The 27429-nt window shown below is 40.7% G+C and overlaps 1 protein-coding gene and 2 long non-coding RNA genes across 12 annotated transcripts in view; 2 read left to right on the top strand and 1 right to left on the bottom strand.

The window, feature by feature from the left end:
* Positions 1–27429, top strand: part of LOC126370311 (uncharacterized) — a 279505-nt gene that overhangs the window by 192572 nt on the left and 59504 nt on the right. The window lies entirely within an intron of this gene.
* The window catches only part of LOC126370358 (uncharacterized), a 100039-nt gene that overhangs the window by 39029 nt on the left and 33581 nt on the right, over positions 1–27429 (bottom strand). The window contains exon 2 of the long non-coding RNA XR_007566874.1: positions 6353–6435. This is a non-coding gene — a long non-coding RNA (uncharacterized LOC126370358). The remainder of the gene's footprint in view (positions 1–6352; positions 6436–27429) is intronic.
* On the top strand, positions 23830–27261 carry LOC126370341 (uncharacterized). 9 transcript variants are annotated; one of them, XR_007566858.1, is made up of 2 exons: positions 23830–26307; positions 26547–27261. It is a non-coding gene; the product is annotated as an uncharacterized LOC126370341 (long non-coding RNA). The 9 variants fall into 9 exon arrangements; XR_007566856.1 differs by having other exon boundaries at positions 23830–26330; XR_007566855.1 differs by having other exon boundaries at positions 23830–26353.

Raw genomic sequence — 27429 nt, 5'->3', positions numbered from 1 at the left:
GCACAGAGACTATAATTACATACACATTGACGTTATCATACACGCGCATCTGTGTGTGTGACGTCTGACGCCCATACGATTGAAGACTAAAGTAAGACCGAGGGGGATGAGGTAAACTCAGCCGCTGGTGGGGAGCGGAGTGTTACCGTTCTATACATAGCGTTATTCCTTATTCTATGATGTCAGGTCTTCTTCTTCTGCTTCTATCGTGTGGGTTGTGAGGTGGAGTACCAACCTCATCAACCCTGGTGTCAGGGTTACTATTGAGCCGCCAAAGGCCCCTGACATGCCTCATGTAACGACTACTTTCTTACATCAGTAAGTAGTAACCGGGACCAACGGCTTAACGTGCCTTCCGAAGCACGGACCATCTTACTTTCGGACAATCAGGTGATCAGTCAGTAATGTCCTAACCAAACTAGGGACCACAAAGTATTTTTTGTGATATATCCCCACCGGGAATCGAACCCAGGACCTCCAGATCGTGAGTCCAACGATCAACCACTGGACCACGGAGGTCGTTATGTCAGGTTAGACAGTGTGTTCAGTGGCTTAATTATAAATAATCTATGTATACATATTCCGTAGAAATATATTAAATAAACGTTTCATATATAGTCTCTCGTTTGATAGGTTGTCCTTTTGCCTCGTTCCTATTTTGACAAAATAATGAACCCTAAAAAGCTGGTTTTGTGGTGACGACCTAATTAAATACTTAGAATGAGGGCATTAGGTCACAGTGTTGCACTCAAGCTTTTAATTATAAACCTGATAAACTGTACACTTAATTGCAAAAGCATTTTGCCGACGATGTTTTAAAGTGAGTCTTTGTTTTATTAATAAAACTCTCACGCGATATATTTATAGTCCAGAGTTTAGTTCTTTCGACTAAGAGCAAATAAAAACATAGAACACGTTCAGCTGCTTGTCTTCCCGGGTATGTCGTAAAATCCGACAGAGGGGTCGTCTCCTGAAGGTAGACAATTTTAATGGGCTGATCCCTTGTCACCATAAGGTCTCGGCCTCCGTCATCCAATGGTTGAGCGTTGTGCTCATGATCCGAAGACCCCGGGTTCAAATCCCGGTGGGGACATATTACAAATAAACACTTTGTGATCCCTAGTTTGGTTAGGATATTACAGGCTGATCACCTGATTGTCTGAAAGTAAGATGATCCGTGCTTCGGAGGACACGTTAAGCCTTGGTCCCGGTTACTTCTTACTGATGTAAGTTGGTAGTCGTTACATGAGCTATGTCAGGGGCCTTTGGAGGCTCAATAGTAACCCTGACACCAGGGTTGATGAGATTGGAAATCCACCTCACAACCCACACGATAGAAGAAGACAAGACAAAAGAAGACACTGTTGCATAATTTTCTAAGGGCAACTCCACTCCAATTTCATCAGTCGTCCCGTGATCATGGCACTTGCAACAGTGTTGAAATATCAGGAGTCTCATATCCCCAGTAATAACGCGGTAAGAACCCAGTATTATGTGTTTTAATTTGCTTCTACTTTCATCTCCTAAGTAATGTTTAGTCCCTTAATACTCGGCGAGCCAATATCGTGGAGTAATCTGGCTAAATTAAAACCCCTCCTTCCTTCAATTCTGTACGCGAGGTTTGTAAATATATCCAGTGTAGCCTCTGTGATCTAGTTTTAAATAAAACTGTACATTAGTTGACATACTTCCCAAACACATACATAACATACATAAATAGCCTATATAAGTCCCACTGCTGGGCACAGGCCTCCTCTCAATCAACCTGAGAGGGTATGGAGCATACTCCACCACGCTGCTCCACTGCGGGTTGGTGGAGGTGTTTTTACGGCTAATAGCCGGGAAACACATTTCTCGTGAATTTGGGTTTCCTCATAACGTTTTCCTTCATTGACCACATAACTAAGATCCAAACATAGACTCTAAAACCAATTCGAAAATCATTGCTTTAGGCCCGTGCTGTGATTCGAACCTGCGACCTCACAGTGATAGTCATGTATTTTTCCATCTGGGCTACCACCTGTTCATCTACATCATCTTCATTCGTAAATTATAATTTCTATTCAAACAGCGCAGCCCTGGCGGCATGACAACTGCACCGCACGCGGCTCGAATTATATCGAGGGCGTCGCCCAATCACCGTACGATGTCTATCCACGTAAGCGTTCGTTGCATCTATTGGTCGAAGACCTCGCTATAAGTCGCGCCACGCACGGAGCGGTTGCCATGCAGAGCCTGCAGGAAGTAAAAACAGTCACGTTACGACTAGCAGCCGCACAAAATTGTTTCGTTTTAAAACCCCAATCACGGAGGCATAACAAAGCGACGTAATATCTCATTTGCGAATTTGCAATTTCATTTCTGAAGGCTGTGTACAGATTGCTTCCTTTGCCATGGAGTTTGTAATTAAACGCCAATTAATGTTGGAAGGTTATAGCCTCTATTTTGTTATTGAAGTTTGTATAAGGGCTCAATTTTTCTTAGGCAGGTCTAATTGGAATTTAACTAGCTAAGACGTTGAAAATATTTTACTAATGTCGTCACCATAGTGGTAACCTCGCCTTTTAAAAAATAACATTTCTTCAACAAAACTTTTGTACACATACGTATTATGTTAATACTTATGTTTGTATTCAATTTTCCCACATCGTAACATTATCCTTTTTGTATAATGTTACAGCGTGGTAGAGTATACTCCATTTCACCTTCGGTATAGGCATAATGTTTATAGCCTGTTTATATTACTCATATCAATGCAAACATTATCGGCCTCTGTGGTCCAGTAATTTAGCGTTGTGCCCACGATCCGGAGGTCCCGTTTTCGAATCCCGATGGGGACAAATCACAAAAACCAGTTTGTGATCCCTAGTTAGGTTAGAACATTACAGGCTGATCACCTGATTGTCCGAAAGTAAGATGATCCGTGCTTCGAAAGGACGTTAAGCCGTTAGTTCCGGTTATTACTTACTAATGTAGGTACGTAGTCGTTACAAGAGTCATGTCAGGGGCCCTGCACTAATCTATCACAACCCACACGATAGAAGAAGAAGAATGCAAACATCGGTTAATTAAAACATATATCAGTATATAAGAGCGTTCATAAAAAGCGTTGTCGTGCGTTTGTTTGTTGTTAACCGACTTTAAAACGGAGGGAATTCCAATTTCAAATCGTCATGTAAACGATACATGTCAAATGGACTATATAATGATCGACGAAAACATGTCGGCTCCATCACAATCCCTTGAAATTGCCGGTCATTCCATTGTCGGGTCGATTACAATGTAATGAGGTGTTTGTATTGAGCGGAGGTCTAATGTGCCCCTAGGGGGACATTAATCTCGTACCCCTTTTTTGGTGAGGGGGAAAAATCTGCGGCTTTTATTCGGTATTTTGAACGTATTCAGGTTAAATCGACGAAGGTTTTTCCCGTAAATTTCGATTGTGGTAACAATAAATAAACCTTATTGCTTCGAAAGAAAGATTGAAAGGGTTACTAATGAGGAAGTGCTAATAAGAGTAAGGGAAAAGAGGAAAATATTGAGAGTTATTGAGGACAAAAGGGGCAAGATGATTGGACGCTTAATAGGACACGGCGAAGTTATTAAAAACATCATAGAAAGGAAGCTACAAGGAAAGAGAGGAAGGGGAAGACCAAGATGAGCTTACATGGAACAGATTAAAGAGAAAGTTAACGTCGTGTCTTATAAGCGCACCGCCACACGCCGATATTACGTGTCTGTGCTCTTCTCAACCTCGTTCTCGCGTCCGCACCACATTGCGACTTGTTTGAGAGTGCGATTGGATGTTTGTTGAGTGAATGTGCAAAAGCATTTGAAAAATTGATGCCTGTCAGTAGCATAAGTTAATTAATTTTTATTTTATTGTTATGTATTGCCTCATTATTATTAATTGAATTGTTTTGTTATTATTTTGTGTATCCTTCCTTTATTGTTGTTCAATTTATCATTATAATATTGTAAATTTGTTTTAGGCCCATAAGAATCTTGTTTGTAACGCAATGGTTTATACTGTAATGTTGCAAATGCTTATATATAAATAAATAAATAAATAAGGAAGTGAAAGAATTGGCCTTTGACAAACAAGAATGGCGAATACTACACGGATAAGAGCGTGGCTCTTTAATTATCATCATTATCATCCCCCTAGCATTATCCCGTTTTTCACAGGGTCCACTTACATAACCAGAAGATTTGGGAGTTCCGGTTTTTTACAGAAGCGACTGTCTGTCTAACCTTCCAACCTTCTCTTCTTCTTCTTTTTTATTTTTAATTACAATAAATAATAATTATTCAAATATTTTTTTATTCAGAAAGAAACATTACTTATAATTGTTTACATACAATCTATAGAAATAATATTATGAGGTGATGCATTGAAAGAATTGAAATTTTTATTATACGATTAGGGATTGTGAAAGATTACGCTGATATCATGTCGAAGCGAAACATATATTCAATTTTAGAGCGGTTACGGGGGCCATCTATATTCAGAGGTATATATTAGGTAAACCCAACTGTCTTACCTACATTTACCTTTCGTATTCCATGAAAGAGCTTTAAGAAATATTGTTACATTAATACTTTTCATTCCTCGTTACCTTTTTGTAACATATGATAAGGCGTACTTTACCTATACAGGGTGTTAGTGACATCGTAACGAATACTGATGGGGATGATTTAGACCATGATTCTCAGTTTAATATCTGAAATATAAAGTGGTTTTTGTCTGTCGCAAAATTCATGATTTTTAGAAAAAAATATTTTCTTTTCTATACTTTTGCAATGGAAATTTCCAGTTGATATTAACTCAGAGCAATAAGCTGAATCATCCCCCTCAGTATTCGTTACGATATCACTTAGACCCCGTACAAGTACATACGTGTGTTGGTGATATCGTAACGAATACTGAGGGGGATGATACAGACCACGACACTGAGTTGATAATTTCTATTGGAAAATTAATGAAAATAGTGTTTTTTTAATTATTTTCTGTCCCATACTTCTGCGACGGAAAATTCCACTTGATGTCAACTCAGAACCATGGTCTGAATCATCCCTCAAAGTTTTCGTTACGATGTCACTAACACCCTGTAAGTATGTTATAATAAACAAGTAACATAGATTAATGTAGTTTCTTAGGTATTTCTTCTTCTCCTTCTTCCAATCCTATTATCCCCTGCTGGGATGTAGGGCTCGAATAACAGAGTACGTACTCTCTCTCTCTCTCTATTTAAGAGCTGCGCTCTTGTCGGTGGAGTAATCGCCATTCCTCTCTTCTTCTCGCCAAAACCTTCACCTCCCGATACGACACGACCTGCACCTCTTTTATTTGTTTCATAAATGTTATCCTTGGTCTACCCCTTCCTCTCTTCCCTTCAATTTTTCCTTCTATAATGTTTGTTATAAATGAATCGTGTCGTATCAGGTGGCCAATCATATTTCCTCTCCGGTTCTCTATAGTCTTCAATATGGGTCTCTTTTCTTCAACTCTTTCCAGCACTTTTTCATTTGATACCATTTCAGTCCAGCTTATACAACGTAGTATTATTTTTTCGCGTAGCTACGAGTGCTGTATATTTACGCTACGCCATAGAATAAGCAATGATACAATGTGCAGAAGGAACACTCTTCCGCCCCGCACCGATACGAGATTGGAGCGAACCTAAAGGCTCCAGCCTCTACAATACCTGTATTGTGTAACAACATTGTTATATTATTGAGCACTAATGTAAGTTTTGTGGAGGTAATAAAGTTTATTTACTTACTTAATTACTTACCTAACCCCCCCCCCCTAGCTCTCCGCCCCCTTATTTAGTTAATCATGCGATGATTTTTTATGACCTGAAGTTCTGCCTTTGTGATGGATGTTCCTCTGACTACCCCAATAGGCTACTTGTTAACCTAGTCAAATCAGATACTTCTTACGAAACGTCAAAACGAAAGTTTTCTTTTGAGATTGTTTGTACTGTTCTGCGTCGTAATCAATAAAAGCTGTCAAACGTCGTACTCATTGTAACTTAATTCGTGAATGAAATTCGATAAAAATCGAAAAGTAAAATGAGATTGATTTTTGATCATATTAGACTGACTTGTATTTCTAGATTGGCATTTTCAAATGTATCTTTTACCCAGTCAAATACCCTATTGGGATATACTTCCGAGCTCAGGTCGTGAGCTCATGTTATGTTAAATTCTTCCCGAACTAACAGCCTCCGTGGTCTAGTGGTTAGAGCGTTAGGCTCACGATCTGGAGGTCCGGGTTCGATTCCACTTTATGATCACTTTGTGAGACTGTCCTTTGTTTGGTAAGGACTTTTCAGGCTTGAATCACCTGATTGTCCGAAAAAGTAAGATGATTCCGTGCTTCGGAGGGCACGTTAAGCCGTTGGTCCCGGCTATTAGCCGTAAAAACACCTCCACCAACCCGCAGTGGAGCAGCGTGGTAGAATATGCTCCATACCCCCTCCGGTTGATTGAGGGGAGGCCTGTGCCCAGCAGTGGGACGTATATAGGCAGTTTATGTAAATTCTGCCCAAGGCGCAAGTTGTACGGTCACGAGTACTAATATGTACATACACTTTGCAACCATGTCATATTAACTTTTTTTTCAATTTTAACCGTAAGCCTCATTAAATGTCAAATATGATAGTGCGACAGGGTTCTAAAGTGGGTATATGATATTGCTCATGACTGTACCTGTCTGTATATAAATAAACGCTACGTCACCATTTAATTTCCTTAGGCATTTCGATTTCCCCAACCGTCTATTTTTTTCCTTCTTTTAACACGTTTCACTGACTGAAAAATAATCGCAAAATATGCCTTTTTCACAAAGGTTAATGGTATTTGTTCAAAGAAACGCTACATATATAAAACCAGTTTGCTTTTTATCAAAAGGTTATTTATTGTTTCGAGTATTTGCTAAAGATTTACACATAATATTTTCTCAAAGCGGGTAATGTTAGGAAACGATTTGTACCAGTGAAAATAAATCAAATCAATTCAAATATAATTTATTGCACACAACATACAAAACAAACTAACATAGATGATAGATACAGTACAATCTGGCGGCCTTATTGCTAAGCGGCAATTTCTAATTGTAAAGTGCTTCTTTTTTTTCTTTTTGGCATGGCTATAATGCCCACATTCCCGAGCAATGCATTTTCGGAGGCATGTAATCTAGTCTTCTATCTAGTCAAGCACTATAGTCAACGTCATCATCTCCCTAGCTATATCCCGTTTTTCACAAAGTCCAGTTACCTAATCTGAAGATTCGACAGATCCACTTTTTTACAGAAGCGACTGCCTGGCTGACCTTCTAACCCACGAAGGGAAAACCAGCCTAACAGCGGGAATGTGGCTTTCCTCGCGATGTTTTTCTTCACCGCTGAGCACGTGCTAATAAATCAAATTTGCGAGAACACATAAAATACAAAAAGGTAACAGACAAAAAAAAGCAAAAGCTATAATTAACAAAGCAAAGTAATATCGGGAGTCTCATATCCCTGTTTTGAACGCGGTGGGAACCCGTTATTATATGTTTTAATTATGATAATAACCGCGTAAACTTAAAACAATGTATAAAGTAATATCTGGCCTAGAGTTACCTTTCTGTAGTATTATTCTCTGTACTATATCGAAAGGTCAAAACAACTTTGTGTAAAAGGTCAATTGTGAAACTGAGCTGGATGTTGGATGTGTCAGAAAATTCCTGACACAAACAACGTAACTTTAGTGACACATAACGTAACTAGAGATCAGATAAAGCGTGTCACACCCACGATAACATTTATTAATATCACGAAACATTTTCATATAACATTTCCTCCACGTATACCTGTAGTGAAAGCCATGTAAGCTCCTTTTCGAAAAATCACATACCGACGTGATTTTCTACAAATAACCGAAATCCTTATAGTGTAAGTCCGCCCGATCAAAAAGCGTCACCACCAATCTTTAGGGAATAATATATAGTTTAAAAAGATAACTAAAGCAATAATACGTTTGTTTACTGAAAAATAATGGGGAACTCTCAAAATTTAAAAACACTAGACAGTAGCGACACCTGGTGGGAGAAATAGGCAGGTTTTATCCTCACTGTAGGTATGTCTGCGGGCTTGGCACCGTAAGCGCGCGACTCTTTCTCGCCTCGACATACGTCACCCGTCACTCTCTCACAGTACTGCACAGAAAGAGACAGATGATCTCTGTCGCAGCGAGACAGAGTCGCGTGCTTACGGTGCTAAGTCCGCTGTTTGTTGTATTGAAGTATATTTTATAATCTTTTCACACGGCGACAACGATGCTATGCCCACTTCGAAAGTATTCTTTTAAATTAATTTGTAATTGGATACATTTTTGAATTCCTTGCAATATATCCCGGATTTCTAAGTGAAAACCTCGGTTGAAATTGGGGCTTAAATCCGTTTTTATAAAGTTGGTTTTGTGACGCGGCCGACGGGGGTATAAGGAAATAATGAACGGAGGTCCTCATTACCGTTGCAAATTTGGCAACATGCCGCGATATCCGCGCCCTCTCGCGCCCTCTCGTGCCCTCTCGCAACCCTCTCACGCCCTCCTCCGCCCTACACCCCGCGCCAGAAGAACCTATTCTGCTTTTCCGTCTAACTGAGCTCCCCGGAAACTCTTAGAGTTTCTAATAGCCAAAGAAACCTTCAATACAATACTGAAGGACCATCAAAACTCCAGCTGCAGATAAATTAAAATTAATAAAATTCACTTCCTCAGAACAAGACAATTTTAATTGGCCCATAACGAACGGCCATGCTTGAATGACAATTTAATGCCTTATTTAATAAGGAAATACGAAATAAGGCCGTATTTTAGAAGTTGTTCCTCAGTTGAATATTGTTTTACAGTAGAGACTGAATCAAAACGTTTTCAATCCTTTATTAATTGCCATTTTGAATGAAGATAATTTTGAAACATGAAACCGACGTTTATTCAATTGAATGCCACTTAAGAGACCCCACTAAATGAGGAAGATTTAGGCGAGCATACCCAGATCAAAAACCAGGATGTTCAATGAAAGGCCAGCAGCGCTAACAAGCGCAACGTGATAAAATTCCATCAATCAATCAATAATACTTTATTGCACGACGACATATACAAAGGACAAACATAGGAATAAAAACATAAGCACAATAGGCGGCCTTATTGCTAAACAGCAATTCCTGCCAGGCAACCTTAGGGTGAAAGAAGTTTAGGCGTTGGAGCACGGGCTGGTGCAATAAACATAATAATATAATGATACAACATAACTAAAAAATAATAAAAAATAAATATTGAAATCCCTGTAAATGTTTTGTGAATTTGTGTGCAATAAAGTGTTTTATTATTATTGTTTTTTAAACTTTAGTTTATCTCCTCTTTCGGAGGGTATTTGCCAGAGACACGGGTCTTATTATTATTATTAAATATTATATATATATAAATATATATTTAAATATATATATATTATAATATTATATATATATATATATATTCCCTAACATGCGTGGCACGTGACTTTGCTGTATTTTGACAGAACGACATGACTTATTTGCGTTCACATATTACCAATCGACAAAACGACATAATTATATCGTCAGAATCGATAAAATTACCGTGTCAAAAATTTGTCACGTCACAGCGATACGACTTACTACCTATCACGTTAGTCTAACAGAAAGCTCGTTGAGGTGTGGATACTTAGTTCATCTTGCAATGGATGTACCACTGACTACCCCATTGGGATATCGTCGTCAGCTTATATTATGTTACTACAGAGTAAAAATTGACCCCAAGCAAAGTTGAGTCCCTTGTAATTAGTAGACAAAATCACTCTATATAAAATAAAGCACTGGGTATCCCTCTCTGTAGCTCGGTCGACTCCGTAGAACTAATCCCTAAGTTCAAACATTCGCAATCCTTGATTAATTGCTTCCGGGGATTATATCAAACACCAGACGTAATTGAACCGTTGAAGATTGGAAGACTGAAAACTTTGAGAGATCGACTGAGATATTTTGTTTTACTTGTTAAACAAACAGTCTGTCATATTGACGTACCCACTAACCGTCAAAAATATCGAAACCGTTCCAAATTTATTTATTATGGTGCAATATTTGGTCAACGAAATAATTGTAAAATTTTGAAAGGGTTGTTTAAATTTCTGAATAAAATTAACGTGTGCTCCAAAATTATATGCGTGTCTATTACCCGTCCCTTACATTTTCGGCGGATAAGAAAATGACAGGTATAACTTATAATAAAATTAGATGGTGTTGGATGGTGTGGTGTAGTAGGAGGTATTTGACCTAACCTGTATTGGGCTGGCTTTCCCTTCGCGGGTTGGAAAGTCAGACAGGCAGTCGCTTCTGTAAAAAACCGGACCTGTCAAATCTTCAGGTTAGGTAAGCGGACCCTGTGTAAAACGGGATAATGCTAGGAAGATCATGATGGTACACGAATCAGCACCATTGATGTATTTATTTTATTTACAGGTAAGCCATGATGCTCTATATTCGCTGTCAACACGCCGCCTTAGGTATGTTACTTACTTATTATATAAGATAGTTTAAAATAAAAATAAAATACATTTATTTCAAGCAACATAAGGCTCATATACAATACTTTTGACACAATACAATAAAATAAAAACAAAATGAAATGAAATGACAATTAAATTAAACGAAATAAAATACAATGAACATAAACTGAAATAAAATTAAATTAAAATGAAATAAAATAAAATAACATAATACCTAACCTATACCAGTTTTTACATGCCAAGGACAGTCCAAGTCCAGTTTAGTAAATGTCAGATCACAAGTGTCAGATCAAAATAATTTCTCGAACGCTCATGGGAGTCTATGTTCGTGCATCACTCAGCCGCATCCGCAGAATGCCGTGGCTCTCACCGCGGCTTATGCTGAGTGGAATCCATTTCGTCGGTGACATCGCTAAATGACGTATCTGAATTTTTTGGCGATTCTGATTTGCATCTTTTGCTATTGTGAATAAGACAGAAAATATTTTAGCAACAAAATGCAGCTGATACGTCAGTTTGCAAAGTCAGCCACGATTTATTGAGGAAGTCTACCACTATATTATTATCACGACCAACATCTTAGTTGCTTGTTAATTAATGTTTCCATGATTAAACTAACCCCGTAAACCCCGTGAAAAACGGGACAACAGTTAGGGAAACAGTGATTCACATAGAAATTGCGGCGTATTTCCATACAATCTTCCAGCTCCCAGCTTGAAAATTACATTCTTCTTTCTTTCTTGTCGTTCCCTCACTCATCTTTCTCCATCTTCCTCCACTGGGTTCGGTCCTGTGCCGTTTACAGCTCTTGGATAGGGCCCCCTGCTACCTGCTTGATTTGCGTATGAATCGGGAATCGGCTTCAGGCGCCGAACATCGATTCCTTAGCCGGTACCGATGAAGTGTCAAAATTATTGAAATCATTCGTTCAATCGGCTTGCCGAACTTCATATGAAGTCACTGATCGGGGATCGCCATCTTGGTTGCTTACGCGGTACGACAGAATCAAATCGATGTTCTGAATCATAAAAATCTGTGGTGTCTGGTCCACCCATCGGAAAATTACTTTAAACATAACAAAAAATTGTATGTTGAGTTAGTCAGAGGTACATCTATCGGATCTGAGGAGCTCGGTGGCGCAGCGGTAAACGCGCTCGGTATGCGATTGTTGACGTAAAGCAACTTTCGCAGAGGCCGGTCATAGGATGGGTGACCACAAAAAAAAGAAGTTTTCATCTCGAGCTCCTCCGTGCTTCGGAAGGCACGGTAAGCCGTTGGTCCCGGCTGCATTAGCAGTCCTTAATAACCACCAATCCGCACTGGGCCCGCGTGGTGGTTTAAGGCCCGATCTCCCTATCCATCCATAGGGAAGGCCCGTGCCCCAACAGTGGGGACGTTTATGGGCTGATGATGATGATGACATCTATCGGAAGATGAACTAAGTACCCAAGCGTCACTGAGCTTGCTGTTGTCGAGCCAACTGTGTTAGTGACAACTGCACAGTTTGGTGCAAGTCCGGTACCGGAGTTCGAACCGGCGTTAACCACAGGACAGTTTCATTTATTTGATTATCCTGCAAACAATAAACAGGACCGCTGCGAGATTAAATCATCAAAATCAATTACTACCGTATTTCAATATGAATGCCCATGCAAATTACGGTACCCACGTATAAAGACCAATATGCGATACCGGGATCGAATACCGAAATTCGGGGCCGTTATTAAATTTCACAATTTATGGCCGTTTTGAAAACTTTAATATTAGGTTTCTGCTCATAACTCAGGCTTTTTTTGAGCTGGTTATAGATCACCTACTCGGTTTTCCTTATATAGTAAAAGTATACCTAAGTCATGTGAAAAGTCTTTCGTAACTTGCAATCAATTTACTAATGTATTTATTTGTACACATAAAACGGTACAACAAAATAATGAAAACATAATAATAAAGATAACTTTATGAATGTAGATGGATATAGGAGTAGGGGACAACCCAAGAAAATGTGGATGGATTGTGTAAAGAAGGATATGTGTGTGAAAAGTGTGAGTACTGAGGTGACGACTGACAGAAATGAATGGAAGAGGAATAGATGTTGTGCTGACCACACCTAGAGTGGGATAAGGGCAGGTTTAATATATAAATAAATAAATAGGAGAGTAATGAATCGTGATAACTTTTTATGATGAATAAAAAAGTAACTAGGAAATAGGTATTTATCTAACAGTTTATTGTACACAGAAACAAATAATGAAAGTTGATTACACACAAAACAGACAATCGGTTTAACTGGAAATAAATTGTTTGAATAATCATAAGAAAACATAAACAGCCTATATACGTCCCAATGCAGGGCACAGGCTTACCCTCAATCAACCGGAAGGGATATGGAGCATACTCCACCACGCTGCTCCACTGCGGGTTGGCGGCTTAACGCGCCCTCCGAAACACGGAATCATATTACTTTTTCAGACATTCAGATGATTCAGGCCTGAACAGTCCTTACCAAATAAAGGACAGTCTCACAAAGTGATATCGAGAATGTCCTCAAATAAAAAATGAAAATGTTTGAATAATACGGCGTTAAAAAAATGTTTGGGAACTTTGCCGATGACGTTGCCTTGGCGTCTTGGTGAGTTCATCATTGAGCTTATGCGGAGCTGATTGAGATGAGATCAGATGATTTATGACGTCATTATTTCGAAGAAATGCACTTTCTTTCATGACTGTGCAAGCCAATCCTAGAGCGGCAAACTCTACCGCACACTCTGCAGGAGAACCGCCATTATATTATAAATGATTTCAATCCTCAGGACGCGACGTAATAACTATGGTAATTTTTATGTTTCAATGTATGTTTCGGTTGTATGTTCGCCCTTCATTTAGAGGAAGGAAATCCCTAAATAATTAAGTAATTAGCTAGCCGGTACGAGGTCCCTTTTTCTCTAATAAACATAATTATAATTGCCCCTCACTAAAAGCCCTTTGTCCCTGTCTAATTTAATGTAAACGATGGTTGCTGAACGTCAATTTATTAAATTAATGGTTTATTTACCTGTTTCCTGGGAGGATTTCTGTTTGAAATCTGTTTATCTTTAAGGTTTTCTTTCTCGTTTAAGTCCTTAATAAAACCGGAGGATAAAAGCTTAAGTACATAAATAAGATTATTATTGTTACATAACCTCACGACTATGTTCCCGGATCCGGAGGTCCCGGGTTCGAATTCCGGTAGGGACATATCACAAAAATCACTTTGTGGTCTGTTTGATTAGGACATTACAAGCTGATCACCTGGTTGTCCAAATGTAAGATGATCCGTGTTTACTTACTGATGTAAATAAGTAATCGTTACATGAGTCATGTCAGAGGCCTTTGCCGGCTCAATAACAACCCTGACACCACTCTTAAGTCGGTTCAACCGTAAAAGAATTCGCAAGTTATCGAGTGATTAGTACTACACACCTTACTTAGCATAGCTATGTTATCCAGAGTAGTAAAAATAAGACTTTTAGAAGAAACCTCTAGAGTCGGAGTGTTCGAAAGGATTCTTCTAAAAGTTTCTATAGATCCAACACACGACCACAAATAAATCTACTTTTCATCCGATTAAAACTACTTAGAAGCATTCAATATTAAGATAGGCACGCGAACACTTCAACTAAGTTTAAGTACTGAGTAAATTTGCATAAATTATAACTTTAGAGCAGATTGCGAGTTGTATAATAAGATGGGGTTATCTCGGCAACTTAACTCGATTAAGCTATCAGTAACAGCTGTGTAGTACTAATCATTCGATAACTTGCGAGTTCCTTTACGGTTGAACCGACATAATTATTTAAGTCTCTAATACAAAAATATAAATACTTATATAAATATAATAGTAAATTAAATTCATCTTTTTTAGGGTTATCTTAAGCTGCGTAGCGCGTCAAGCTGCGTAGCGCGTCGAGCTGCGTAGCGCGTCAAGCTGCGTAGCGCGTCGAGCTGCGTAGCGCGTCAAGCTGCGTAGCGCGTCAAGCTGCGTAGCGCGTCAAGCTGCGTAGCGCGTCAAGCTGCGTAGCGCGTCAAGCTGCGTAGCGCGTCAAGCAGTGTAGCGCGTCTAGCAATGTAGCACGGCAAGCAGCGTAGCCAGTCTAGCAGTGTAGCACGGCAAGCAGCGTAGCGAGTCTAGTTGCGTAGCGCCTCAAGCTGCGTAGCATAGCGTGTCAAGAAGCGTAGCGCGTCTAGCAGCGTAGCACGGCAAGCGGCGTAGCTAGTCTAGCTGCGTAGCGCGTCAAGCTGCCTAGCACGTCAAGCTGCGTAGCACGTCAAGCAGCGTAGCATAGCGCGTCAAGCAGCGTAGCGCGTCAAGTAGCGTAGCGTGTCTAACAGCGTAGCACGACAAACAGCGTAGCGCGTCAGGCCTGCAGAAACGCTTCTCCATGAACACTCAGTACATTTTTATATGTTTATTGTTTCGGCTCCAGTTCTGGCTGAACTATTTAGGTGATAGTTACACAAGACGTAACAAGACGCAGTAAATTTCCTCGTGATCCCATACCCTCGTCCTTAAGCAGTAACATCTGTATTAGAACCTCCTTACCTCAGCGGACAGCTTAGGGTTAATCCATATTTTATGAAATCCCACCAAGATGTCGCGTCTAATAGTGTTGGGAGGGCTAGAGATGAGGAACTGAATATTTAGAACAGTTTAGTCACGTCATCATCCCAGTTCGCTTACCTAACCTGTAGATTTGACAGGTCCGGTTTTTACAGAAGCGGCTGCCTGCCTGTACTTCAGTCAGTTTACAAAGTTAACTACGAAATGATGACCCTTTTTATTACACCCAGGCACAACACATCTTCCACCCAGGTAGCAACATAATTCTACAAATAATGTGATCCAAATATCAAGCAACAATTATTTTTAATATATGCTTCTGCCATTACCTTGTATTTTTGAATAATTATGAACCCGAGTATTGAGAAAATAGGAAAATAACATGTTAAATATCGACAGCGCCATCTATGTTATTTTTGGAGAACATAGCCAGGAAAGTCTCTCTATAATTAAGAGATTAAACAATCTTACCTGTAAGTGAAGTTCCATCTCAATTATACGAAGCTCGACGATGCTGGAGCATAAGACGTAGACTACACGGTAAACCGTCTCGACCAAGGAGCGAGTATAATACCTTACAAATAAATGCACCTCTCTACTCCGTTGCTCCATATTTCAAAGCTTCACTTCGATATTGCGTTTTGGATGTTCCTGTTCTGGTTCTGTAATAAATAATGATGTTTGGTTCTGCCTACAAACCTTGTGCTGGCGAATTTTCATCCGACTGCGGCTAAGCTAAAAGATGGGTTATGTGTTTGACCGCTATGTGTGTATGTACATCTGTTCTCTTCTAACTTCTAAACCAGTCAGAATTTAACAAATGAGGTGGCACTATAAGCGTCTTTATTGTCCGGTTATTAAAGTCTATAGTGACGTCACATTAAATTCAATAAATTAAATATGGCGCCCTCTAGAGACCGTAAACTGAAGTAGAAAAAGAAAGCCCAAGGGTATTGTATTGGGTAAAAGTGAATGCGCAATGTTGACAAATGTCAAATAGTATCAAAGTATTTTAAGTAGAATTGCTTCCATGTGGCCTTTTTAAAACTCGCCTCATATTATAAGTGTCAACAATAAAATATTTTTTACGACTCTTCCCTTTTATACTGTCCATAACATTTTTTGCTGCCACATGAATTTATTATGAGAAATGTATTCTGTGTTTGAAACTAAATATTACAGATTTATGTATTCAAGTTCTTCATTTTTTAACAGATTATTCTCGTTTGAGTAAATAATCCGACAGTAACATTGTTTCTAAGATACTTCAGGGACTTTTCAATATTTCGTTGTTAAGATATTAATGCAAAGAATATTACGTAAGTACTTAAATAATAAATTAGAAAACATTAGTGCCTGCTGACGTGAGACGATCAATTGCAGCGACGAAAAACACTTTACACTTTATTATAGAAAAAAAAACAGACATATTACAAAACAACTTACGAAAGTAAAATTTATATTTACCAAAAGGTCTAGACTGAAAATGAATTTCTAAAATCTAATTATTGCAACCATCTGTGGGCACAAAGAAAAATAAATTAAAAAAGAATAGAATTGTAATCTCGAACCAAGAACAAAGGTCCCTTTATTCGGATTGATAATTATCTTGGACCTCAACTCTGAGTAATTGCTTTTCATAATTTGCAATTAAAAACTTAGCTACGGCGGTGTAATATTTCATAATTTCTGCACAAACTACTTACCAATTTTTTAAACTTCAAATTCTTTAAACCAGTAAAGGGTAAGTGTAAGTATATAAGTAAGTATAAAAAATGTCTGGTATTAAACGTGTTCTTCTAGTTATTAAATAACTTGTAATGTATACCTACATTGATTTAAAAGATGTGTTGCTGTTGCAGTTTCTTGTCATTTCTTCTCGTCAGCCATAACACCTTGCGAAATGACGTAATTTCAAAAATGTTACATTGACCTTGAACAAGTTTATCCATGACAATTACGTTGAATAAATGATTCTGATAAGCTTTTAATTGTATCTTGCCATGTGGCAAAGCCTTACCGCCGCCAATCACCTCATACAAAACACCTCGTTTAACACAGACACTACACATTAACGTTATTGGTGCTAATTCCTGTAAATACCATCTAATTTTATTTTAGGTTATATCTGTCATTTTCTTATCCGCCGAAAAGGAAAGGGACGGGTAATCGACAAGCATAAAATTTATGGAACACACGTCAATTTTAAGCACAAATCTAAAACAACCGTCTAAAAATTTGCCCGGGTTATTCATTTATTTACTCATTCTTCCTAAAATTAAGAGCTGTCAATCATCCGTCCCTTTCCTTTTCGGCGGATAAGAAAATGACAGGTATAACTTAAAGTAAAATTAAGAGATGTCTGCAGGAATCGGGGCCATTGTATACTTACGCGCATCTGTGTGTGTGACGTCTGACGCCCATACGTATGCAAACTAACTAACTACTTCAAAGTAGCTCGCCCAATCTGCCTAGTCTCTCTTTTTCCAAACTAAAGTGTTCTAAAGTGTATACATATACTAGATAAGCCTGTACCACTTTAGACCACATCTTAAAATGGGTGTGGGGTTTGGAACCGTAAAAAAAATTTACAAAATGTATTATATATTAAATATATCATATAATATATAAAATAATAATCATCATATAATATATATGTAGGTTACTTTTGTATCAAATCTTTTTACAACCTTTTTTTTGTATAAAATCTTTTTATTTTGAATATTTTTTACTTTTTTATACGATATTGTTTTTCTATCTGACTTTTGTGTTCTGACATGGAAAGGTGAAAATTAGATAAAAAACTGAAAAATTGTTGAATTATTTCCCACTTTATTTCCACACTGGTGACCCCGTTAGAACATGGAGAAGGAATTTAGAGACGCACGAAGCGACGACCCAGCTGACGTCAGAGATCGCGTTTCTACAACACCATCCGTCAACATCGATGTTGATAAAGTCGGTGTACGGATTCCTCCGTTTTGGCCAGAGGAGCCGGAGATATGGTTCGCGAATGTGGAGGGCCAGTTCCTGATTTCCGGAATTACCAGCGACACCACCAAATTTTATTATGTGTTGGGACAGCTGGAGAACCGGTACTCCAGAGAGGTGAAAGATATCATCGTGCGACCACCCGCAACTGGCAAGTACGAGAAGCTCAAGACCGAGCTCATTAAGCGCCTCTCCGCTTCCAATGAGAAGAAGATTAAGCAGCTCCTGATGCACGAGGAGCTAGGTGACCGCAAGCCTTCACAGTTCCTGCGACACCTGAAAAGCCTTGCTGGTGATGACGTGCCCGACGACTTCATTAAAACCATCTGGACAAGCCGCCTACCGAGAAGCATCCAGACAGTGCTAGCTGGTCAGGCATCATCTGCTGTACTCGACGACCTGGCGGACTTGGCTGATAGGGTTAACGACATCGCACCCTCTTCACCGGTGGTAGCTGCAGCGTCGACAAGCCAGACTCAGCAGACAGGGATACCGGGATCTGTGCTGAGTGACCTCACTCGCGAGATCGCAGAGCTTCGCAGGCAGTTCCAGCGGTTGAGCGGTGGCAGCAGCAGACAATCTCGGTCGCGCGGCAGGCGACAGAGTCGTAGCCGATCCACTTCGAGATCCCAGTCCAATTACCGGAAATTTCCGCTGTGCTGGTACCATTGGAAGTACGGTGAGAAGGCGAGTAGATGCATCCGCCCGTGCGACTACAAGTCGGAAAATGCCAGGGGCAGTCGCTAATGGCGGCTGACGATTGCCCGACATCTGCTGGTCGCCTGTTCGTCACCGACCGAGCGACGAAGACGCAATTTCTGGTCGACACCGGTAGCGACCTCTGTGTCTTCCCCCGGTCTTCGCTGCGTGATCGTCGTGCACGGACTAATTATGTGTTAAATGCGGCTAATGGTTCTGATATTTATACGTATGGTTTTGTTCATCTTACACTTGATTTCGGCCTCCGTAGGAATTTCACTTGGCGTTTTATTGTTGCTGATGTGACGAAACCGATAATTGGTGTAGATTTTCTGAATTTCTATAACTTGATAGTAGACTGCCGAAACAAGCGCTTGATGGACAACGCCACCTCGTTATGTACTAGTGCTATGCTTGTTAGTAGTAAGTTAGACGATATTTCTTCTGTAAAGGTGGTGACTGGTGAGACGAAGTTTCATCGCATTCTTGACGACTATCCCGAGATTACTCGTCCAGCTGGTATCCATCGCACTATTCCCCACAACACAGTCCATCACATCCGTACGACCCCAGGCCCCCCAGTTGCATGCTCTCCTCGGCGTTTAGCGCCGGATAAATTGAAAATCGCCCAGCAGGAGTTTCAGTCGATGCTGGCTAGTGGTACAGCCAGACCTTCTGAAAGCCCTTGGTCATCGCCCCTGCACTTAGCCCCGAAGAAGGACAATGGATGGCGTCCCTGCGGTGATTACCGCATGTTGAATACCCGCACTGTGCCTGACAGGTATCCGATTAAACACATCCACGATTTTGCTCACAGCCTAACTGGATGCAAAATATTTAGTACCCTGGATTTAGTGAAGGCGTACAATCAGATACCTGTCAGTCCAGAAGATATTCCGAAAACGGCCATTACGACCCCGTTCGGATTGTTTGAGTTTCCGTTCATGACGTTTGGACTCAGGAACGCGGGTCAAACGTTTCAGAGGTTTGTGGACGAGATGACCAGAGGACTGGATTTCGTATACTGCTACCTGGACGATTTTCTAATTTTCTCCAAGGACGAGGCGCAACACGAGGAGCATTTGAGGTCCATTTTCAGTAGGTTGAAGGAGTATGGCATGATGGTGAACACATCTAAGTGTGTTTTTGGTGTCCCTGAGGTAACCTTTTTAGGATATCGTATCTCATCAAGTGGCACCAGACCACTGGACTCTAAAATCCAGGCCATTAAAGATTACCCTCCCCCCACTAACGTCCGGCAGCTCAGGCGATTCCTGGGGATGGTAAACTTTTACCGCAGGTTCCTCCCTCGAGCAGCCGAAATTCAAGGCCCGCTAAATTCTTTGTTGGCAGGCTCAGTTAAGGGATCGCAGCCCATCAACATGACAGGTGAAGCCATGACAGCCTTTATTTCCACTAAAGATAGCCTCTCTGATGCTGCTTTACTTTTTCACCCTGATTGCACAGCTAAGCTTGCTTTGGTGACCGATGCGTCTGACAAAGCTATAGGCGCAGTCTTACAGCAGCTTAAAGATGATGCATGGCAACCGCTGGCGTTCTTTTCCCGCAAGCTGACCTCTTCTCAGGAAAAGTATTCCCCCTATGACCGGGAATTACTCGCGATCTACGAGGCAATTAAGTACTTCAGGCACATGCTTGAAGCGAGACATTTTATCATATATACTGACCATAAGCCGATCAGTTTTGCATTCCATGAGAGGAAGGCTAACTGTTCGCCTAGGCAGTATCGTCATCTCGATTTTATTTCCCAGTTCACTACGGACATCAGGCACATTTCCGGCAAAGACAATGTTGTGGCCGATGCCTTGTCTCGCATTGAAGAACTGGAAATGCCTGTTAGCCTAGCAACCCTAGCGAACAGCCAGTCTTCCGATCCGGAATTGGCGAATTTGCTCGAGGGCGGCTCTTCTCTGCGCTTGGAGAAACGTATCGTACCTGGAAGTCAATTAGCTATGTACTGCGATATCAGCACACCGACTTCCAGGCCTTATGTACCAAAATATTTCCGCAAGCAGATTTTTGATAGCTTACATTCCCTCAGCCACCCTGGGCCCAACGCATCTGCCAAATTAGTTGCAGAGCGTTTTGTTTGGCCAGGCATTCGAAAGGACTGCAGGACCTGGGCACAAACTTGCTTGTCTTGTCAACGCGCCAAAGTTAGCCGTCATGTGACAGCCCCACTCGGCACTTTCAACTTGCCCCGCGCTCGCTTTAGGCAGGTCCATATAGATCTCGTAGGACCGCTGCCACTATCGCAAGGTTTTAGATATTGTTTAACAGCTGTTGATAGATTCACTCGGTGGCCGGAGGTCGTGCCAATAGAGGACATCACAGCTGAAACAGTAGCCAAAGCCTTGCTTTCCACCTGGATAGCCCGGTTTGGTTGTCCCACGGAAATTGTCACGGACCGCGGTCGTCAGTTTGAGTCTGCTTTGTTTCAGTGCTTGTCGAAGCTTACTGGCTTCGAACATAAACGAACGACCGCGTACCATCCATCGTGCAATGGTCTCGTGGAGCGCTTCCACCGGCAATTGAAGGCGTCCATAATGTGCCATGCGGATGACCGGTGGACTGAGTCCTTGCCTTGGGTCTTGCTCGGTGTTCGTACTTCCTGTAAGGATGAGCTTCAGTGTTCTTCTGCGGAGCTAGTCTATGGCGAACCGTTACGTCTCCCTGGCGAATTTTTCGATTGTAGCGACGGTGGAACTACCGATATATCGGAATTTTCCGCTCGCCTCCGCTCATTCGCCCAGAGACTACGGCCGGTTCCTGCTTCACGTCATAGCAAGAACAAAGTATTCGTCTTTAAGGAACTACCGACCTGTGAACACGTATTTATTCGTGAGGATACGATACGTGGTTCTCTCCAACCTGCTTACACCGGCCCTCATAAGGTGATCAGCAGGGGTGATAAAGTCTTTAAGCTTCTTGTTAAAGGTAGGGAAGTCACGGTATCTATAGACCGCCTTAAGCCGGCCTATATACTGTCGACTCCCACGGATAGCAACACTTCCCGTGAGGAGCTGCAACCACAGGTATTCGCACCGGGTGCAGAGCGAACTACTCGCTCTGGACGCCGTGTGAGATTTTGTGATTTTTATCGCCCTTGACGGTCTCTGGAGGGGGGTGGTGTAGGTTACTTTTGTATCAAATCTTTTTACAACCTTTTTTTTGTATAAAATCTTTTTATTTTGAATATTTTTTACTTTTTTATACGATATTGTTTTTTTATCTGACTTTTGTGTTCTGACATGGAAAGGTGAAAATTAGATAAAAAACTGAAAAATTGTTGAATTATTTCCCACTTTATTTCCACATATATATTATCATTTAATATATATATATTAATTTAAAAAACTGCTGCTACCTAACATGATTGCATCTACCCTGGAGTAGGAATCAATAAAAAAATACCTACAACGCGTTCAACTGCTTACTTTCTCGAGCATATCATGAAACCCGAGACTAAGTTTATTGAATACGTGTCTGCACGGACGGCACGAATTATATCGAGGGCTTTGACCACGGAATAGAAGAAAGAAGTTGGAAAGGCCCTAACGAGCATTTTGTATGTGAACCGCTGTCGCAACCTACCCCTGCAAACAGATAACTACGACAGCTCTACTGCTTCTCAAATTCCATAGTCACTTTATCAGCAATGTATATTTTATATGATTGGCTACAATTTTATCATTACTTTTAGTAAAATACTGCATACAAAAGGTTTTTTTTATAAATAGCCGATCATACTAAGATTTTTAGCTTTCTTGTGATAAGGAGGGATCTTCTTGCATCATAGTCGGGTCACTGTACAAAACAATCTTTTAATATACTATCGCGTAGCTCCATGTAAGTGCAAATTTGAAGTATGAACTATTTGCTCATACTTGTACATTGACATGCATGGCTAACATGGCTAACATGCGCATGCGTGATATAATTTTGTCACGGTCATTTTATCGATTCTGACGATATAATTATGTCGTTTTGTCGATTGATGCTAACACGTGAACCCAAATATGTCATGTCGTGCTGTCAAAATACGAAGAAAATCACGTATATAGTAAAATCGAAAAACAAACATCGATTTTGACAAAATTTATTTAATAGTTCGATAATTTTATCCCATTGCGCATGTTAGCCCTGCTTGCTACAAACCGTATTTGCTAAATATTACAAAATTACTACGCATTTACCATTACGTATTATGAGTGAGATGATGGATGAGTAGGATTTAACCCCTTTTAAGATTAATGTGCGTAGACGCATTTCCAAAGGCTTTTTAAATGCTACACACATAAACTCACCGTCGTAATCCCTAAAAAGGTGGGCACAAGTAATCAGAAGACTGCTCACAGCCATTGCAATAAGCCATGAGCCATGTCAGGGGCCTTTGGCGGCTCAATAATAACCCTGTCACCAGGGTTGATGAGGTTGATACTCCACCTCACAACCCACACGATAAGGAGAAGAAGACTGCTTACAGACATTTTTGGTACCAATGCAAGTCATAAGATATAGATATGCATCATAATAAAGTGTCATCTACCTGCCTACCAACCTATATAGTTTCACATTATACCTACTCAGTCAGTATACTAACATCAGGATACAGTGGTTGAGCGATAAGCTCATCCAGAAGTCCCGGGTTCGATTCCCGGTGAAGGCACGTCTAACAAAAAAAAACACTTTGTGATATGCCTCGGTCCCGGGGCATAGAATATAGAATGGCTCTCCGCTCCCCACCAGCGTCTGAGCTAGGTTTACATCACCCCCCTCGAACATAGTTTAGACTTGAATCGTATAGCGTCAGAAGTCACACACACAGATGCACGTGTACGATAACATCAATGTGTGGTGTCTGTGTAAAACGAGGTTGTTTGTATGAAGTGTCCCGGGGTGTGCTCGGGGTTTGAACAAAAAAAATAATAATTAAAAAAAATAAATAAATATGTCGGCGTTAGTTATGAATTAAGAAGAGAAATTGATCAAATCGGAAAATAAAATGAAGTTACATCATTTCCGTTATGAAGTTGCAACGCTCCGACGAAAGGTGGCGTACGGCCAGAGCTGCGTGAAGTCGAGGGAGTCACTACAGAGTCGTCGTGTCGAGCGGACGTGCACTGCCGTTCTAGTCGGGCAGTCTACCGCGAACCTTCGTCGTGAACGGACGTGTCGAATAATTACGATCGGAACGTGGAGTGCTATAGTCGCTCACCTATAACTTGTAGGGACGTTAAGAAAGTGTGATCGGAAAAGAGCACCTAGCAAGTACGTTCACATGTCCCGATGATTCGGTCCGAATGTTGGAACCATGGGTGGTGGAGGGCCCCTTCGCGCTAACGTCCTTATGCGCGCTAGATAACGAGAGACTGTGTAACCGTTACGAATACTGTGACGTTGCCGTGAGTGTGTACCTTATGCTGTGACTTTATTTAATCGTGATACAAAAACTATGTGGAAGTAAATAAAATGATTGTGATACTGATGACGGCCATTATTGTCTTCTAACGCCCACCCTCCATTCTGATGATGATGTTACGACCGACACCCACACTGCTACGACATCAGAAGTGGGATTAGTGAACTTGGATGAAGACAACGTGATGTGACGTTCACAACAAGACAATGCAAGTTTCGATTATCACAATCAGAAGAAGATTATGATGATTATCACATTCGTGTGACCACGTGATGAAGATGTAGTGTCATGCCTGAATTTGGAGATGGACCTGAATTTGAAGTGACCTGGACCTTGTTAATGATCGACATCACTACATGCCGTAAGATATGATGGCGTGAACATCACAATATGTCCATACTGTGTGCAGTCGTGTTTGAAAATTATGGAACCTGAAATTGAAAACTGTTATTACGGTGAGTCGTTTTCATACTGGAACCTTATTGTTATTGACTTCATTGCTATGTGTATTTCCGTTTCTAATAATAAGGAAATTGTTTGTTTTTAAAATCAAAATTGACGAGACATATGGTGTCAACCCGTGTCAATCATACCGCGTTTTCCAATCTGTTTTCATCATCGTCAAATCTTTGTATTTTGGTCTAAAAATATTTTGAATTGGTGTAGACACGCTTAACCTGCGTGGTTAAAGTTGTATTTTCTCACTTCAAACAAAAAGAAAATTAATCATGAAATGATAATAATTAACTCTAGTTAAATCACGTGTTTTGTTATCTACCGTCATTCATCAAATCTTTTTAAACCGATTGAAAGAAAGTCATGTGAATACGATAATACAGTGAATTCTTTTGTTTCATGTCAAAACTTTGCACGTGGTTCGGCAACTGGTGGATTGCAAGCGGCAATCCAAGTGGCGCGGGCTGAGCTGTAGCCGTGTAAAGTGACGACATCGTGGCAGCGCGTTGTATACCAGCCGGACTTGCTGCGCCGGCGCTGTTGCAGACCTAAACCATGTCACAAGACCGTGGTTGATCTTTTATTGGAAATTCTTATAAGGCCTGGTGAGTCGTATCTGTTTTACCTGATTTGAAAGATGGGAAGTTTTAATAGGATACAAACGAATATAGTGCAGAAAGTTCTCTTTTGTTAACTTTAGTTAAATTAGAAATCGTAATGAAGTGAAGTAAACATTGCGAAGTAAAATGATTTGGATTATGATTAAGTGAAATAGACTTGAAAAAATGCCTCGAAGCGAAATGCCTTCTGAGTTAAATGTTACTGATTTAGAGAGTGAATAAGATGTTACACGGCACACATACTTTGGTATTGTTATTTTCTCTTTTGTTGTTGTGCTGCATTTCCAGCGTAGTCGTAACTGCAGTCCCGTTAGAGGCTGTTCAGGGCGCGGTGTGCGACTGGAGGTGTGGTGAGTGTGTAGGTCCATGGGGACCTGGTTTTAGTGGTATATGATTACCTTGTGGAAATGACCAATGATGGTCTGTTATGAAAGTGGCAAATGGTTGCCAATGTTATCACCGAGTATTAAGGTGCACTGTGGCTCCAGCGTAGTCGTAACTGCAGTCCCGTTAGAGGCTGTTCAGGGCGCGGTGTGCGACTGGAGGTGTGGTGATTGTTTAGGTCCATGGGGACCTGGTTTTAGTGGTATATGATTACCTTGTTGAGTTGACCAATGGTGGTCTGTTATGAAAGTGGCAAATGGTTGCCAATGTTGACTAATCACCGAGTATTTATGTGCCCGTGTATGTGTGTGTAAAATGAACAGTCTAAGATATTTTTTTGATTTTTTGATCATTGTTGTTGATTGAGGCATTCTTTCAAATTGTTTACTCTGTGTGGTGATGCACACGGGAAATCCACTTGATGGGGATATGTGTACTGAAGTCTTATGTAGTCTCAAGTAGAGCTCATGTAGTCTCAAGTAGAGCTCATGTAGAGTCTCAAGTAGAGCTCATGTAGAGTCTCAAGTAGAGCTCATGTAGAGTCTCAAGTAGAGCTCATGTAGAGTCTCAAGTAGAGCTCATGTAGAGTCTCAAGTAGAGCTCATGTAGAGTCTCAAGTAGAGCTCATGTAGAGTCTCAAGTAGAGCTCATGTAGAGTCTCAAGTAGAGCTCATGTAGAGTCTCAAGTAGAGCTCATGTAGAGTCTCAAGTAGAGCTCATGTAGAGTCTCAAGTAGAGCTCATGTAGAGCTCATGTAGAGCTCATGTAGAGCTCATGTAGAGCTCATGTAGAGCTCATGTAGAGCTCATGTAGAGCTCATGTAGAGTCTCAAGTAGAGCTCGGACAGAGTCCTTTAGAGTCTCATGTTAGGTCAGGAATGACCGAGCGAACTTGGATACTGTGCTGTGGTATATTGTTTCAGATTAACACACGAGGACGTGTGTCACGCAGGATGGCCGTGTCGGCGTTAGTTATGAATTAAGAAGAGAAATTGATCAAATCGGAAAATAAAATGAAGTTACATCATTTCCGTTATGAAGTTGCAACGCTCCGACGAAAGGTGGCGTACGGCCAGAGCTGCGTGAAGTCGAGGGAGTCACTACAGAGTCGTCGTGTCGAGCGGACGTGCACTGCCGTTCTAGTCGGGCAGTCTACCGCGAACCTTCGTCGTGAACGGACGTGTCGAATAATTACGATCGGAACGTGGAGTGCTATAGTCGCTCACCTATAACTTGTAGGGACGTTAAGAAAGTGTGATCGGAAAAGAGCACCTAGCAAGTACGTTCACATGTCCCGATGATTCGGTCCGAATGTTGGAACCATGGGTGGTGGAGGGCCCCTTCGCGCTAACGTCCTTATGCGCGCTAGATAACGAGAGACTGTGTAACCGTTACGAATACTGTGACGTTGCCGTGAGTGTGTACCTTATGCTGTGACTTTATTTAATCGTGATACAAAAACTATGTGGAAGTAAATAAAATGATTGTGATACTGATGACGGCCATTATTGTCTTCTAACGCCCACCCTCCATTCTGATGATGATGTTACGACCGACACCCACACTGCTACGACAAATAAATAAAAAACTGTCAAATTCATTTTTTATTATTTTTTTTAATAATAAATAATTTTGAATTGGAATTTGATATCACCTGACAGTCC

The sequence above is a fragment of the Pectinophora gossypiella genome, chromosome 10 (genome assembly GCF_024362695.1).
Source record: "Pectinophora gossypiella chromosome 10, ilPecGoss1.1, whole genome shotgun sequence".
NCBI lineage: Eukaryota > Metazoa > Arthropoda > Insecta > Lepidoptera > Gelechiidae > Pectinophora > Pectinophora gossypiella.
Note: the sequence above shows the minus strand (reverse complement) of the source record. Positions and strands in the feature narration are given on the sequence as shown.